The sequence below is a fragment of the Clupea harengus genome, unplaced genomic scaffold (assembly GCF_900700415.2).
Source record: "Clupea harengus unplaced genomic scaffold, Ch_v2.0.2, whole genome shotgun sequence".
Classification (NCBI taxonomy): domain Eukaryota; kingdom Metazoa; phylum Chordata; class Actinopteri; order Clupeiformes; family Clupeidae; genus Clupea; species Clupea harengus.
This window is the reverse complement of record NW_024879781.1, coordinates 45,001-61,909: the sequence shown is the minus strand read 5'-3', so window position 1 is coordinate 61,909 and position 16,909 is coordinate 45,001.

The following is a 16,909-nucleotide window of genomic DNA, read 5'->3' as shown; positions in this document are numbered from 1 at the left end:
AATAATTATTTATTTCTTCTCCCACATACCTGTACCTGAAGAACCAGAATGTCCACTGCCAAGGGATCATCGCATGCAGATCTTTCCATCATTTTCAGTGTTTTTATAATTTGTATTGACTAGTTAATAGCATGCAATGTTACTTTTATTAATGTTGTCATTGGCATCATCCCTGTATATTATTTTCAACATCATCATTATTATCATTACTGTTGTTATTGTTATTGGTGTGCTGTTTTAGCACACATTGTCATTAAAAACACCCACTTGTACATTTGTACACCAGCTTTGTTTGTTCATAAAAAAAGATGCAAAGAAATATGTTGAAAGATTGAATTAAAACCGAACTTTATTTGCACACAACTATATACAGAAAACAAAGAATAATGAATATAAACTTCAATAAACTATATTTGTAACTATTTACAATACAATATCGGTTTAACCCACAATTATTTTTTCTTTTTTATTTCCTCTAACCATTTTTCTCTTGTTATCTTTTCTGAGAAAGGGCAAAATACTTTGCCACGGTACGCACTGTGTCCAGTGGCAGTAGTGCGGAACTGGCCACACTTTTTGCATGTGTTTCCACCCACAGTCCGTCGGTATGCCCTCTTTGGAATGGTGGGTGGTGCAACAGATCGTGGGTTGGTGCCATGGGCTGCTGGCAATGGATAGGGCGAATACAGCTGGACCAAACGGTATGGCTGTCCTGTTTGTGTGGGGACCTGAGGTGAAATCTGAGGTGAAGGTGTCAGTGAGGGTCCTGGTGGTGCTGGTGCTGGTGCTGGTGCTGGTGCTGGTGCTGGTGCTGGTGCTGGTGCTGGTGTTAGTGTTAGTGCTGGTGCCAGTGCTGTGGCAAACAAGTGCATCTGGTCTGACCTCTTTGGCAAGATAGGACGTGGAGGCTGGGGTCTCTGCCTCTGCTTTGCCTGACCTGCCGTACTCTCCGGCAGCCTGTACTGATGCTCCTGCCTTTGTGGCATGGTTGCAGCAGGGAGTAGTCTTGCCTCCTGAAGAGGCTCTTCAGACTCAGGGATGGCTGGGGGCAAATCAGTACCCTGCAGCAGCACAGAAAGCTCCACCTGCTTTTGCCTGTTGTTGTGCCACTGGATGAGGGTGGTCTGGTTCACTTCCACCAGCTGCATCTCTGTTCCCTGCATTATCAAACCGTTGCCAAGGACAAGCTGCCTTATCCTCCGATAGTCCCTCAGTATTAAGGACCACCGTGTATCGGCCCTCTTGCCTTTCCTTCTTGGGCTGGGGTGCAGACTGCAAAGTCTTTTAAAAATACTCTCCACCAACCGACAGCAGTCAGGCCACTGGGCGGGTGCACTACTCGCACCTAACACGCAGCGGGTGGTGCTGTCCACACCAGGCGTATTTGAGGGCGTTTTATGTGTTCTAAACCGGCCACTCAAAAGTCTCGCCTGATGTCGTGCAGCATAAATCACCCGCTGCTTGTCACTGTCATTCAGGCTGTCCCACAGTGTTATTATTCTGCTGGCCTGGTGGTTGCTGAGACAGAGAGAGGTCTGCTCCCGTAGCTTCACCAAGTACTCAGCAAGTCTGTCCACGTGCTGGTATCCAGGCACATTTTGGTCATCAACAGCCTATGCAAATGACAAAAAAAATGGCACTGACCTTTAATGACACTTTATTGGAGCAGTGGATTTAATAAAACATGTGCACATGTGTACTCAATGATAGTGAAGAGTATGGCTCGTATCTATATGCTTACATATTCTAAAATTATCACACTGATGCTTACCTCAGCTTCTGATTCACTATCAGCCTGAGAGGATGAACTCGAGGGTAGAGTGGCTGAACTCGAGGCCATTCCAGATGTGCCTGGAACTGGGGTGGATGTGTCGGGAGCCAGAGTGGATGTGTCGGGAGCCAGGGTGAGGGTGGATGTGTCGGGAGCCAGAGTGGACCTGCTGGGAGCCAGAGTGGATGTGCCGGGAGCCAGGGTGAGGGTGGATGTGCCTGGAGCCAGAGTGGATGTGCCGGGAGCCAGAGTGGATGTGCCGGGAGCCGGGGTGAGGGTGGATGTGCCGGGAGTCAGGGTGGACCTGCTGGGAGCCGTGGTGTAACCCACAGTGGATGTCCCAGGAGCCACAGGAGATGTGGTGAGTGCCAGGCTGGAGATGCAGAAGGCCAGACTGGCAAGACCAGATGTAACAGTTGGAGGACCAGGAGTATGAGAGGCTGGAGCCTGAAGGACCTCCGGGTCCAGCACTGTGGGGTCGTCTGTGAGGTCAGCAAAGCCCTCGTCTTCCTCCACGTTGTCCTCCACATGGTGCTCCTCAATCAATTGCGCAGTCTCCTCCGAATCAGGGTGCATGTCCTGTAAAGCCTGACCAGTCTGCCTGAACAGGTACTGCATCCCTATGAGCTCTCCTGAAACAATAGAGGTCAAGTGGATTTAGGGGTTTAATCAATACCAGGTGAGGAACTTTAATAAACAGTTAATAAAATATTGTAAAACGAGTTCAATTACCAATGTATTAATAAAAGCTTACCAGTGTAACGTGAGGGTGGACTGAACTCTGGTACCAGCTTACTGCCGTACAGCTTCTGATAATTCCTGTTCACACAGTGAAGCAGTTCACCAGAGTAGCTGCACAAAGGTGATGGTCCAGTAGCCAGGGCCGCTCCCGCACGGTCCTGGTTCCACCTATGCAGTCCTTCCAGGAGATATATCTGAAAGTTCAGACTGTTGGCACTTGTCCCTGTAAAAAACATTATATAATAAATTATGAAATATTCGTGCACTGTACAAATGATACACATGAGCCTACTTGTGACAGACACAAACCTGGTATGAAGCGGTTCAGATGGAGATGGAATGACTCTAGAGATGTAGAGCCTCTGGCACATCTGTACACGGGTATCTGCAAACCTCCCTTTGTAAGCTCCCTTGTTTTGGTGTATAGAGCAACACCTGCGGGGTCTTGGATGCACTTGACATGCCTTCTCTGGACCCTCCAGATGTGCTCCATCCTCTCCCTATCAAGCAAGGGAACTCCAAGGGCGTCCCTGCCTGTGGTCCCCATGAGCATCTGCAGCAGCTCCTCCAGCATCCGAGTGGTGGTCTCCTCACCACGGGTCCTCCGCCGGCAATGGAGAGTCAGCTCCTCCCTGGTCAGATGCTTATTGATGTCGCTGTAGACCCTGCCATGGGATTGAAGCTGCAGGGTTTTTGCTTTGCGCAACAGAGCTAAATCAGCTGCATCCCACTCAAATATGCACGCTGATAGGCGTGACATAAAAATAGGGAACAATTGATGAGCATCTGTTGTGCATCCCAGGGCTATTCGGCGCATGTAGTGCCAGATATCCAGCCTTACAATAAGGTCTGGCCACCCGCTGAATCTGGCCTTCAGCTTGGTCTCCCCTGCCTCAATACAGCAGCCACAGTCCACATATAAAGCAACAGGGGAAGCCACACCAGCCTGCTGGTATCTCCTCACCAGGCCTGCTGCCATGAAGTCAAGGACAGCTCCCTCCTGAGCGGTCATCACACTCATGAGTATCTGACCATACTCATTTCCCACAGAGGTGAGGCAGAGTCCTGTGCCCTTGGCTGTTCCGGCTAGCTTTTTGGTGATCTGAAACACATAAAATGTATAGGCCCACTGTGAGCATAATTCAGAAATTCTGAAATACAGGCAGTAGTTCATTTCAGTAGCCTTTTAAAGAAATTATGGTCCCCTAACCTTTTTGGTTGAATCCATTTTTAGAATGGTGCCATGGGTCGATGTCAATCGGGCCTGGATGTCCTCCAGCCTTGTCAAAATCTCCTGGCTGTAAACGGACAGGAGCCACTTACAGCTCGGCACCACAGCAGGCTCTGGAGGCTTCGTGAATGTGACGGGCAACAGTCCTGGACGCTGGAGGAAGTCCGCACATTCAGTGGTGAACCTCGCTACACGGTGAAGCCACTCCTCTGTGTGGTTCTCCCTCAGCTGTTTTAAAACGCGTGTTGGGCTGTTACCCTGGCCTCTCTCCCGTAGCAGCCGGATCACTCGGATGTCACATGCACACCTTGGTCATAAACAGATATATTAGTTAGAATGCTTTACATATTTCTATTTGACAAGGCAAGAAAGACAAGAAACATTACTCACTTTTTGGTGAGAATAATGCGGAATTGTGCTCTGTGAGCCAAGTCCAGTTGCATAAGGACAGCCTGGCTTGAGGACAGATGGGTACATTTGCATTTGGTGCAGATTAGAGCCTCTGTCACCATCAAGTAGATCCTGTCCACGTCCAGGACCCGCCGCGCCCTCTTGCTCAGGCCCGCTCCTGTGAGTTGGTGATGCCCACAGGCAGGGTTGGGACAGACCAACTTTACCTTCCACAATTTGTAGGGCATCCAGACAAGAAGGGTGTGAGCGAAAAAGCGGTCTGGAACAGGAGCCTGGTGGTACAGATTGCTTGGCTGTGGTGGATTGTACCAGAGCTGCAGGTTGTCTTGCAGCTCTAGTTTTCCTTTGGGCCCCACCTTAAATAGGCTCTTCACAATCCATTTGTGGTCTTCAGGTGGGAGGCCCTCTGACCACAAACGAGGAAGAGGATGAGCTGTCTCAGTCCCAGAGTCCGCAGTCTTTGTAAACAATGTAAACAATGTGTAAGACATACTATACTGGTGAAAGACACTGCTGATGCTCTACGTAGTATTACATTAAGTAAATGAAATGCTTAATGACTTACAGACACAGTGGCACACACTGCTATGGGACTGAGAGCTGAAGCTTGAGCATCTGTCTGAGGAACTGGAGCCTGTCAAGAAGAATTTTAAGAGATTGATTTCACAAGAATGTATCACATTTACATTATGTGCTTCTAAAGCGTCTTCTTATCCTTCTTTGCACCAAAGGCAGCATGTTCATTAACGATGTCAGCCTGTCTGCAGTCTTTCACACCTCTAGTCTTTCGCACCTTCCATACAAAGGCAGACCTGACCCCAGACCCCCTCCCCACTTCATATCCTGAACCTGACCCCAGACCCCCTCCCCACTACACATCCTGAACCACGGACCCCCTCCCCACTTCACACTTACACTCTGAAACAGACCAGGAGTTCAGCACAAACAGTTGCCGTTTATAACTGATTGAATACTCTTTAATAATCTTTGTGTGTAGAAATACAAATACTTCAACTGTATTTGAATCATTACTCACTGAGACAGCAGTGCTGGCTGGAGAAGTGGTACTGCCTTGGGTGGGGACGGTGACTTGGCTCTGTAAAGCAAGAGCATACATAACAATGAATACAATACACTACATCATGTATGGGTTCTCAATTTAAACAGTTGCTATTCAATCTGAGCCAATCTATTTACCTGGGTTGCTTTTCTGGCAAGGCTTAGATTTGGCTTGGCCGCAGAAACATGAGCACCACCAAATCTTGACTTGGTCAACTGAAAAGCAACAAAGCAAACGGCTGTGTTATGAGAGAACTATATTGACAAATTATCATTCAGTGAACAAAATGTAAAATATTTATGGTCAATTTATGAGGGTCAATAACTGGCCAAATACCATTAACAAATGCGGGGATGGGTGCTTTTGGCCCACCGACCACAGCACTGGACCCTGCTGTTGGACAGGACTTGGTTGTCCGGCTGCTCCCAGGAGTGGACCCTGCAGTCCGGCCCTTTGGACAGGACTTTGCTGGGCTGCTGCTGCTGCTGCCGTCTGCTGTCCTGCAGTGCCTTGGACAAGACCCACTGCTCCAGTCAGTTGAGCTGCTCCAGGCACTGGGCGCTGCGGTCCGGCCCTTTGGACAGGACTTTGCTGGGCTGCTGCTGCTGCTGCCGTCTGCTGCCCTGCAGTGCCTTGGACAAGACCCACTGCTCCAGTCAGTTGAGCTGCTCCAGGCACTGGACGCTGCGGTCCTGCCCTTTGGACAGGACTTTGCTGGGCTGCTGCTGCCGTCTGCTGCCCTGCAGTGCCTTGGACTGCTCCAGTTGGCTGTAGAGACAAATTAGTTTGCATACTGATATACACACAGACACACACACTATTTGAGTCTTGAATTGACCAGTGTTACCTTCTGAGTGTGGAATCCACAAACACACGTCCTCACTAGACCAAACAAAGACCTCTGTCCTTGTGTCTGCATCGGACATTTTTCAATCTAGAAATAAAAGTTATACATTTGATTGAGTTATTCATTTTCATTTGTGTAGTCACAGAGATATGATGTAACTGATTTGCTTATTACATTTGGATTACCTTGTGGGAAGATTGCCTTTTATTGTATTTAATACATGGTTAATAACAATTAATACATTATACTGTGCCATGTATATACTCATACCCTTTGATACAGCTCGTACATCTTCTTCTGCCTTGGTGCCGGCCTGTTCCCCGCCCCGGCAGGCCAGGATCCAGTGCTGGCAAACTTCCTGAGGCGGACCATCCATTCTGAGTCTGACATTGCCTTGTGTGACTTCACAGATTTTTCCTTTGGTGACATAGTAATTGCACATTGTTTTTAATGCATGACAATAACATAAATCCATGAAGAATAAATCCTTGTAATAGTAATAGCCCTATTCACCACACAGGTGAACCCCCCTCCTCACCACTGTCTCCCCTTCCTGCCATTACCTGTACCAACCTCTCAATATTTCGTTTATACATCTGAATTTAAACGATTGTGTATAAAATACTCTGATTCACAGTCAAAACATTTCGTTCTCATTCATTCATAGCCCATGTAAAAGCACCCTTAATAATGCAAACGTTCTTTGACGAGAACGAGCGAAATTCCAGTACAGATAACAGAGTGTTTGTAATGTAGCTATATAGCTAAATAAATCGATATGACAACAACGGGTGAAATTACTTCAATACTTCAATACTTAAAGTTATATCGTACAGCACTAACAGATTACATTAGCAGACCAAAGGCAGGAGCGAAATTGTCAGATAACAGAGAAAGCAGCTTAGGTAAAAAGCTAGCTAAACCAAAGGTGAAATGACTTCAATAATTAAAGTTATCCGATCTGCAGTTATACGATTTATGTTATTTTCATGCATTTAAAACAAATTTGTATGCATCTAGGTCGCCAAAAGCAACATATCTAAAAGATAGCGACATTTTAGTCAGATAAAATATAGCGTTTTAAAGGTAGAAAGCTAGCTAAACACAAAACAATGATCTCATACAGCAGTGTAGTAAATGTGTAAATACTCACCATTTCGACAAATTTCTTCTTGTATCTCAACAACTTGATACAGCGTTAGCGTCAGGTTGTTTGATTTATGGTCACATCTGCTCTGGCTATTTGAGGTATCCACAGGTTTGATTTTGATTTACCCGCCCCCCCAGGTCCAGCGTGAGCGTAAACTAAGTGACGTCGCTCTCCATGACCTCCAGCATTTCTGACATGCTGCCTGACGTCGCTCTCCATGATTTCTGCCGTGATTGTTGAAATGTTTTCGACTGTGCGAACGTGATTGGCTCCAATTGTTTTAGAATCTGCAGACGTGATTGACTGAAGCTGAAACATTTAGCTGGCCTTGCAGTCGGCAGCTGGCGCTCACTGATCCAGCGACCTGGGTTCAATCCCCGACAAATCCTTGACACCTGCCTATCGTTTAAACAATTTAAGATTGTAGACCTTTTGTTTTGTGGCAGCCTGAATGTGAATCTAGTTCATTAGCTAAACAATATACTGACATTAAACTAATTAAACATTAACTTTGCATTTCTGCCTCATGAAAAGAAACCAGAGAAACTGACATGTGGTCCTGTAGCCTGTAGGGTTATTCATGCACACTAGCTTCAGTGGTACAGTTGAAGTTGATGGAAATTGATATTACCATTAATTTATATACTTACCATTGCATTGCAAGTATGTTCTCCTGTGTGTGTGTGTGTGCCATGTGTATAGACAGTCTGGGAACACCCTTGGAAAGCCACAACCATGGCCTCTGCTGAGTAGGCCTCATGACCATTTGCTCCTGACACCCTAGCAGACATCCTGCCTGCCCTAGGTGGGGGAATACACATCACCTATCCACCATCTTGCCTTTGTGTGTGTGTTCCGGAACCTTCTGTAGGAAGGTCACCTCCCCTCCCCTCCCCTCCCACTCACATGCCCCCTTCCCCACCTTGACCTGTAAAAACATCCCCCAATGTTGACCCTTGACCCCACTGTAGCCTCCCATGATTGACTGGTATATATACTGTAACACTGTGAGACTCTTTAGTCTTTGCCTGCCTCTACTTGATGTTGGAATTGAGAGAGGAGAGAACAAAAGGTGGGATGTGGGTGTGATGACAGAGTCTCTCAAGAGGAAGGGACACTTTGACTCCATGAGTGGACTGTGGTTTGTGTGTTATTATGATGGTGAATATACAGCATGTTCTACACCACAGCCCCCCACTCTCCTCACAGTGAAGCAGAAACTCCAGAGGATCAGAGTGCAGCTGGACTGGGACAGAGGAGAGCTGTCATTCTCTGACCCTGATAATAACACACAGCTACACACTCTCACACACACTTTCACTGAGAGAGTGTTACCATACTTAAGTACAATCTTTTCTCTGAGGATGCTACCAGTGAGAGCTTCAGTGAAAGTAGAGCAGCACAGCAAGAGATGATGTCACTTCCTTTTGCATTCTGACTAATTGGTTGTTTTGTTAGTTGGCTTAAGAAAATCCCACAGGTGTCACATGATCTAAATTCTGTAAATATTATAAATTGAAGGGCAAATATATTTAGCTGCTTTAATGGGCTTTAATCCATTTTGTGTCTTTAGTAAATGAGAGCTTTGAATGATGGGACAAGGGATAAGGAGTTGTAAGAAAAAAATAGGACGTTTCAGGAACGTTTCTTGTGGTTGATGCAGCAATCTGGCTCTAGTCCAGTAAAGAGCTGTACCAAAGCACATGAATATACTCAGGATTCAGCAGTGTAGGTCTGAACAACAAGCATCTCAAACTGGAGTCATATATACTGTTTATCCCTCATGTAGTGTTCGCAACATGGTTATAGAATTGACCGACTTGACAGAAATGTTAATAATGCTTTTTGCAAACATTTGATTCTGATTCATTTTGATTTAAACCTTTCTAAAGATGCAAATAATTGTTATTATGACAGTTTTGTAAACCATTATGTATAATTTCAGATTTTTAAGACTCCTTTTAATGATGTTGTTCTACTTGTTTGTGTTCAAAATAAGGTACATTCACAATAAAATACAGTATAAATTAAACAAACTTACAACCAGTGTGTTTAACAATGTCTTTAATGATTAACAACACACATTTAGAATATCAGTGAGACCCTCACGCACACACACACACCCTACCCCACCCCGCCACCCTGCTGTGTCACACACCAAAATACACACACACTGTGTCACACGTACACACACACACACACACTGTTTCACACGTACACACACACACACACACACACACTGTGTCACACGCGCACACACACACACACTGTGTCACACTGTGCTTTATTGTCATTTCCGCACCTCCCAAAAAAACAGGAGACACACACACACACACACACACACACACACACACGCACACACACATAAACACACACACACACACACACACACACACACTCTGGGTACATGCCACACACACACACACTCTGGGTACATGCCACACACACACACACACACACACACACACACACACACACACACACACACACACACACTCTGGGTACATGCCACACACACACACACACTCTGGGTACAGCGCATCAAATTAATTGTTAATACTGACGGTTACTGTTGCACACAACCAATTAATTATATTTTACATTCAGGAACTAATCAGTCAAAAAAAAGACAAAGTCAAAGAGTTCATTGTCGCATACACCAGAGCCAGTAGGACACACACACACACACACACACACACACACACACACACACACACACACACACGCACACACACATACACTAAATTGCTTCGGCACAGCGAAATTCTTAAGACTTCCAGCAACATCTACGCAGTAGACGGCATACAAAGTAACATACGTATACCAAAAATAACATTTAACACTATAACACTATAACATATAACAATAACAAGTAACAACAATTTAAACTACAAGAGGGGCTAGCAGCAGTTTAAAGTGTGAAGAAGTGAGGAATATTAAATTAAATTAAATAAAAAATTGTGCGAATATATGTAGGAAGTGTGGTTGTATGAGTGGAGGGGCAGAAAGTAAATGGTGATGGCGACTGGTGGGTCAGTGTTGCTGGTTCAGAAGCCTTACAGCCTGCGGGAAAAAGCTGTTTGGAAGTCTGGTAGTCCGTGTTCGGATGCTCTGATAGTGTCTGCCAGGCGGCAGCAGTGTGAATATTCCATAGCCTGGGTGGCTGTGCTTTTCTCAGACATCTAGTGTTATAGATGCCTTGCACGGAAGGAAGATGGCTGCCGATGATACGCTCCGCTGTCTTCACCACCCTCTGCAGGGCCTTGTGATTGGCAGCGGAGCAGCTACCATACCAGGCAGTGATGCAGCCTGAGAGGATGCTCTCGATGGTGCATCTATAGAAGTTTTTTAGGGTTTTAGCAGACATGCCAAACTTCTTGAGTCTCCTCAAGAAGTATAGCCGCTTTTGGGCAGTTTTGACTGCCGAGCCTGCTTGCATGGACCAGGTAAGGTCATCCTTGATGTACACACCGAGGGTTTGAAGTTGGAGACTCTCCACTGCAGCTCCCTCGATGTGTATGGGGTCGTGACCCCCCCTCTGCAGCTTTCTGAAATCCACAATCATCTCCTTGGTTTTGCAGACGTTGAGAGACAGGTTGTTGTCGTGGCACCATGCTGCCAAGCCCCTTACCTCATCTCTATATAGGCGGTCTCATCGTTGTTAGAGATGAGACCCAGGATGGTAGTGTCGTCTGCAAACTTCAGGATGATGTTGGAACTGTGTGTTGCCACACAGTCCTGCGTGTACAGGGAGTACAGGTGGGGACTGAGTACGCAGCCCTGGGGGGCCCCGGTACTCAGGGTCAGTGAGGAGGAGGTGTGCTTGCCCATTCTCACCACCTGGGGTCTTCTCGTCAGGAAGTCCAGGACCCAGTTGCACAGGGAGGTTTTAAGACCCAGGCTCCTGAGGTTAGGGACGAGCTTGGCAGGCACAATAGTGTTGAATGCTGAGCTGTAATCCACGAACAGCATTCTCACATATGTGTTACCCTTTTCCAGGTCGGAGAGAGTGGTGTGTGTTGTTTGGATCTGTTTGGGCGGTATGCAAACTGAAAGGGGTCGAGGGGGTGTTCGGAAGGGAAGAGCAGATGTGGGTTCTGACCAGCCGCTCGAAGCACTTCATGATGGTGGAGGTCAGTGCTACGGGGCGGTAGTCATTTAAACAGGTGATGGATGTTTTCTTAGGTATGGGGATGATGGTGGCCTGCTTGAAGCAGTTGGGGACTTCAGACAGATGTAGTGAGAGGTTGAATATAGAGGCAAAACATCCTGCTGTCATAGCTGGAACACTCACCCCCCCCACACACACACACACACACACACACACACACACACACACACACACACACACACATACACACACACACACTCTCACACACACACACACACACACACACACACACACACACACACACTCACACTCACACTCACACTCACACTCACACTCACACCCACACACACACACACACACACACACACACACACACTCACACACACACACACACACACACACACACACACACACACACACGTTCTGCTGTCATAGCTGGAAACAAGTTCAGCAAGTTTGTTTCCACAGGATACAAATTTGAAGGGTGAAAATCCAGATTTCTACTTCTGCATTCCTTTGAGGCGCCTATCTGTCACTGATGGCACTCACACACACACACACACACTCACACACACACACACAAACACTCACACACACTCACACCCACACACACACACACACACACACATACTCACACACACACACACTCACACACACTCACACCCACACACACACACTCACACACTCACACACACACACACACACACACACACACACACTCAAACACACTCACACACACACACATATTCTTTTAATAGTAACCCTATGAACACACTGTATCTCCACTAAGCTGTAATAGTAACCTCATGAACACACTGTATACCCACTAAGCTGTTCTACACACACACACACACTGCATACCCACTAAGCTTTACCTGATGGAGCTACCTTTACCTGATGGAGCTGACGGAGCTCTCTTCACCTGATGGAGCTACCTTTCCCTGATGGAGCTACCTTTCCCTGATGGAGCTGATGGAGCTCCCTTTACCTAATGGAGCTGATGGAGCTACTTTTACCTGATGGAGCTGATGGAGCTACCTTTACCTGATGGAGCTGATGGAGCTCCCTTTACCTGATGGAGCTACCTTTACCTGGTGGAGCTCCCTTTACCTGATGGAGCTGATGGAGCTCCCTTTACCTGATGGAGCTGATGGAGCTACCTTTCCCTGATGGAGCTACCTTTACCTGATGGAGCTCCCTTTACCTGATGGAGCTGACGGAGCTCTCTTCACCTGATGGAGCTACCTTTACCTGATGGAGCTACCTTTACCTGATGGAGCTCCCTTTACCTGATGGAGCTGATGGAGCTACCTTTACCTGATGGAGCTGATGGAGCTGATGGAGCTCCCTTTACCTGATGGAGCTGATGGAGCTCCCTTTACCTGATGGAGCTGATGGAGCTACCTTTACCTGATGGAGCTCCCTTTATCTGATGGAGCTGATGGAGCTCCCTTTACCTGATGGAGCTGATGGAGCTACCTTTCCCTGATGGAGCTACCTTTACCTGATGGAGCTACCTTTACCTGATGGAGCTACCTTTACCTGATGGAGCTGATGGAGCTCCCTTTACCTGATGGAGCTGACAGAGCTCCCTTTACCTGATGGAGCTGATGGACCTGATGGACCTGATGGAGCTGATTGAGCTGATGGAGCTGATGGAGCTACCTTTACCTGATGGAGCTACCTTTACCTGATGGAGCTCCCTTTATCTGATGGAGCTGATGGAGCTCCCTTTACCTGATGGAGCTGATGGAGCTCCCTTTACCTGATGGAGCTCCCTTTACCTGACGGAGCTGATGGAGCTGATGGAGCTCCCTTTACCTGATGGAGCTGATGGAGCTCCCTTTACCTGACGGAGCTACCTTTACCTGATGGAGATGACGGAGCTGATGGAGCTGATGGAGCTGATGGAGCTACCTTTACCTGATGGAGCTACCTTTACCTGATGGAGCTGATGGAGCTCCCTTTACCTGATGGAGCTGATGGAGCTGATGGAGCTACCTTTACCTGACGGAGCTCCCTTTACCTGATGGAGCTGATGGAGCTACCTTTACCTGATGGAGCTCCCTTTACCTGATGGAGCTCCCTTTACCTGATGGAGCTGATGGAGCTCTCTTCACCTGATGGAGCTGATGGAGCTGATTGAGCTCCCTTTACCTGATGGAGCTCCCTTTACCTGATGGAGCTTCCTTTACCTGATGGAGCTGATGGAGCTGATGGAGCTGACGGAGCTGCCTTTACCTGATGGAGCTGATGGACCTGATGGAGCTACCTTTACCTGACGGAGCTGACGGAGCTGATGGAGCTGATGGAGCTACTTTTACCTGATGGAGCTCCCTTTACCTGATGGAGCTGACGGAGCTCCCTTTACCTGATGGAGCTCCCTTTACCTGATGGAGCTACCTTTACCTGATGGAGCTCCCTTTACCTGATGGAGCTGATGGAGCTGATGGAGCTACCTTTACCTGATGGAGCTCCCTTTACCTGATGGAGCTACCTTTACCTGATGGAGCTGACGGAGCTGATGGAGCTGCCTTTACCTGATGGAGCTGATGGAGCTCCCTTTACCTGATGGAGCTCCCTTTACCTGATGGAGCTGATGGAGCTGATGGAGCTCCCTTTACCTGATGGAGCTCCCTTTACCTGATGGAGCTACCTTTACCTGATGGAGCTGATGGAGCTGATGGAGCTCCCTTTACCTGATGGAGCTACCTTTACCTGATGGAGCTACCTTTACCTGATGGAGCTCCCTTTAGCTGATGGAGCTGACGGAGCTGATGGAGCTGATGGAGCTCCCTTTACCTGATGGAGCTACCTTTACCTGATGGAGCTACTTTTACCTGATGGAGCTCCCTTTACCTGATGGAGCTGACGGAGCTGATGGAGCTGATGGAGCTCCCTTTACCTGATGGAGCTACCTTTACCTGATGGAGCTCCCTTTACCTGATGGAGCTGACGGAGCTCCCTTTACCTGATGGAGCTCCCTTTACCTGATGGAGATGATGGAGCTGATGGAGCTGATGGAGCTCCCTTTACCTGATGGAGCTCCCTTTACCTGATGGAGCTTCCTTTACCTGATGGAGCTGATGGAGCTGATGGAGCTGACGGAGCTGCCTTTACCTGATGGAGCTGATGGACCTGATGGAGCTACCTTTACCTGACGGAGCTGACGGAGCTGATGGAGCTGATGGAGCTGATGGAGCTACCTTTACCTGATGGAGCTCCCTTTACCTGATGGAGCTGACGGAGCTCCCTTTACCTGATGGAGCTCCCTTTACCTGATGGAGCTACCTTTACCTGATGGAGCTCCCTTTACCTGATGGAGCTGATGGAGCTGATGGAGCTACCTTTACCTGATGGAGCTCCCTTTACCTGATGGAGCTACCTTTACCTGATGGAGCTGACGGAGCTGATGGAGCTGCCTTTACCTGATGGAGCTGATGGAGCTCCCTTTACCTGATGGAGCTCCCTTTACCTGATGGAGCTGATGGAGCTGATGGAGCTCCCTTTACCTGATGGAGCTCCCTTTACCTGATGGAGCTACCTTTACCTGATGGAGCTGATGGAGCTGATGGAGCTCCCTTTACCTGATGGAGCTACCTTTACCTGATGGAGCTACCTTTACCTGATGGAGCTCCCTTTAGCTGATGGAGCTGACGGAGCTGATGGAGCTGATGGAGCTCCCTTTACCTGATGGAGCTACCTTTACCTGATGGAGCTACTTTTACCTGATGGAGCTCCCTTTACCTGATGGAGCTGACGGAGCTGATGGAGCTGATGGAGCTCCCTTTACCTGATGGAGCTACCTTTACCTGATGGAGCTCCCTTTACCTGATGGAGCTGACGGAGCTCCCTTTACCTGATGGAGCTCCCTTTACCTGATGGAGATGATGGAGCTGATGGAGCTGCCTTTACCTGATGGAGCTGATGGAGCTGATGGAGCTGATGGAGCTACCTTTACCTGATGGAGCTGATGGAGCTGATGGAGCTACCTTTACCTGATGGAGCTGATGGAGCTGATGGAGCTGATGGAGCTCCCTTTACCTGATGGAGCTGATGGAGCTACCTTTACCTGATGGAGCTCCCTTTACCTGATGGAGCTGATGGAGCTAACTTTACCCAGTGGTGGAGGAAGTACTGAAGTTTAGTACTTAAGTAAAAGTACAAGTACCCAGGAAAATAAAAGTAAAAGTAAAAGTACTACATCAACAATCCTACTTAAGTAAAAGTAAAAAGTACTTACTTTTAAATTTACTTTAAGTATTACTTAATCACGCAATGGGTAGTCTCTCAATGTCTAGGCTGTGCCAATTTGATAAAGAAATAGCTACTGGTAATAAATGCCTCTACAGATGTCACTACTAGTAATAATTATAAGCAACAACATTTGTTAATTGGAAAGGTTGGTGTACTTATTGTGCCTACCATCTGTAATACTGTTCACACTATATCTTACAATTCTGCGGATGACAAGTTATCTACCAGGGATTATTTGCATACCAAACCAATAAAGACACCATGTGATATCTTTAAATCTTTTATTTAATTGTAAACGTGTAAAAAAGGGGAAGCTAACCTACCAGCTTTATCTTACCAATACGTTAAATATATAATGAAGATACAATCATGTTTTTTGATGCTATTGCTGTATGTCAACATGCATTTCGCTAGATAACATTATAATATCATGTCAGTAAACGAATTAAATACATATGTCAATATTCAAAAGTCAGGGACATTAACGTAGCATAGCAATCACTCTGCTTACCTCGATATGCTACTTTAAATTTAAGGGCGAATTATTGAAGGCTAGCAACTCCTTTTTTTGAGGGAGACAGGAAACGCATTGAAACCTCCAGGAGTCATTCTTGGGGCCTTTGAACTCGAACATATCTTTTAAATAGGGCCAAGGGTGGCTCATATCAGAGGGCTCAGTTCAGGCCGACTCTGGATCCATGTTGAATAGGCAGTAGTCAGGTTGTCTGTTGAATGTTGAGGTATAACAGGCAAAGCTACCACTAGTGCTGCTGCCAGACGCGCACTTCGATATCATTGGAGTTGATAGAGCCACCTGATTGGTTTAAACTTCCAAAACAGCAACGCAATCCATAGTTTTGTGTAGCCAACATTTTGGCGAAACTGTGTTCATAAAATGTAACGAGTAACAACACATATTGTAGAAATGTAGCGGAGTAAAAGTATAGATAATAGCTAAAAAATGTAATGGAGTAAAAGTAAAAAGTATGCACTTTTATTTTTACTTAAGTAAAGTACAGATACGTAAAAATTTACTTAAGTACAGTAACGAAGTAAAAATACTTCGTTACATTCCACCACTGCCTTTACCTGATGTCCAGCTGACGGAGTTGCCTTTAACTATGACTCTGAAAATCAACATACAACATATCAAATTGTTAATACTAACGTTACTGTTGCACACAACTAATGAATTATGTTTTACATTCAGGAACTCATCAGTCAAACTAAAGTCTACTTCTGCATTCCTTTGAGGCGGGTATCTGTGCCGTATCTGTACATCTGTGTTAATGGACTGTAATCAGGTACATCTGTGTTTATGGAATCTGAA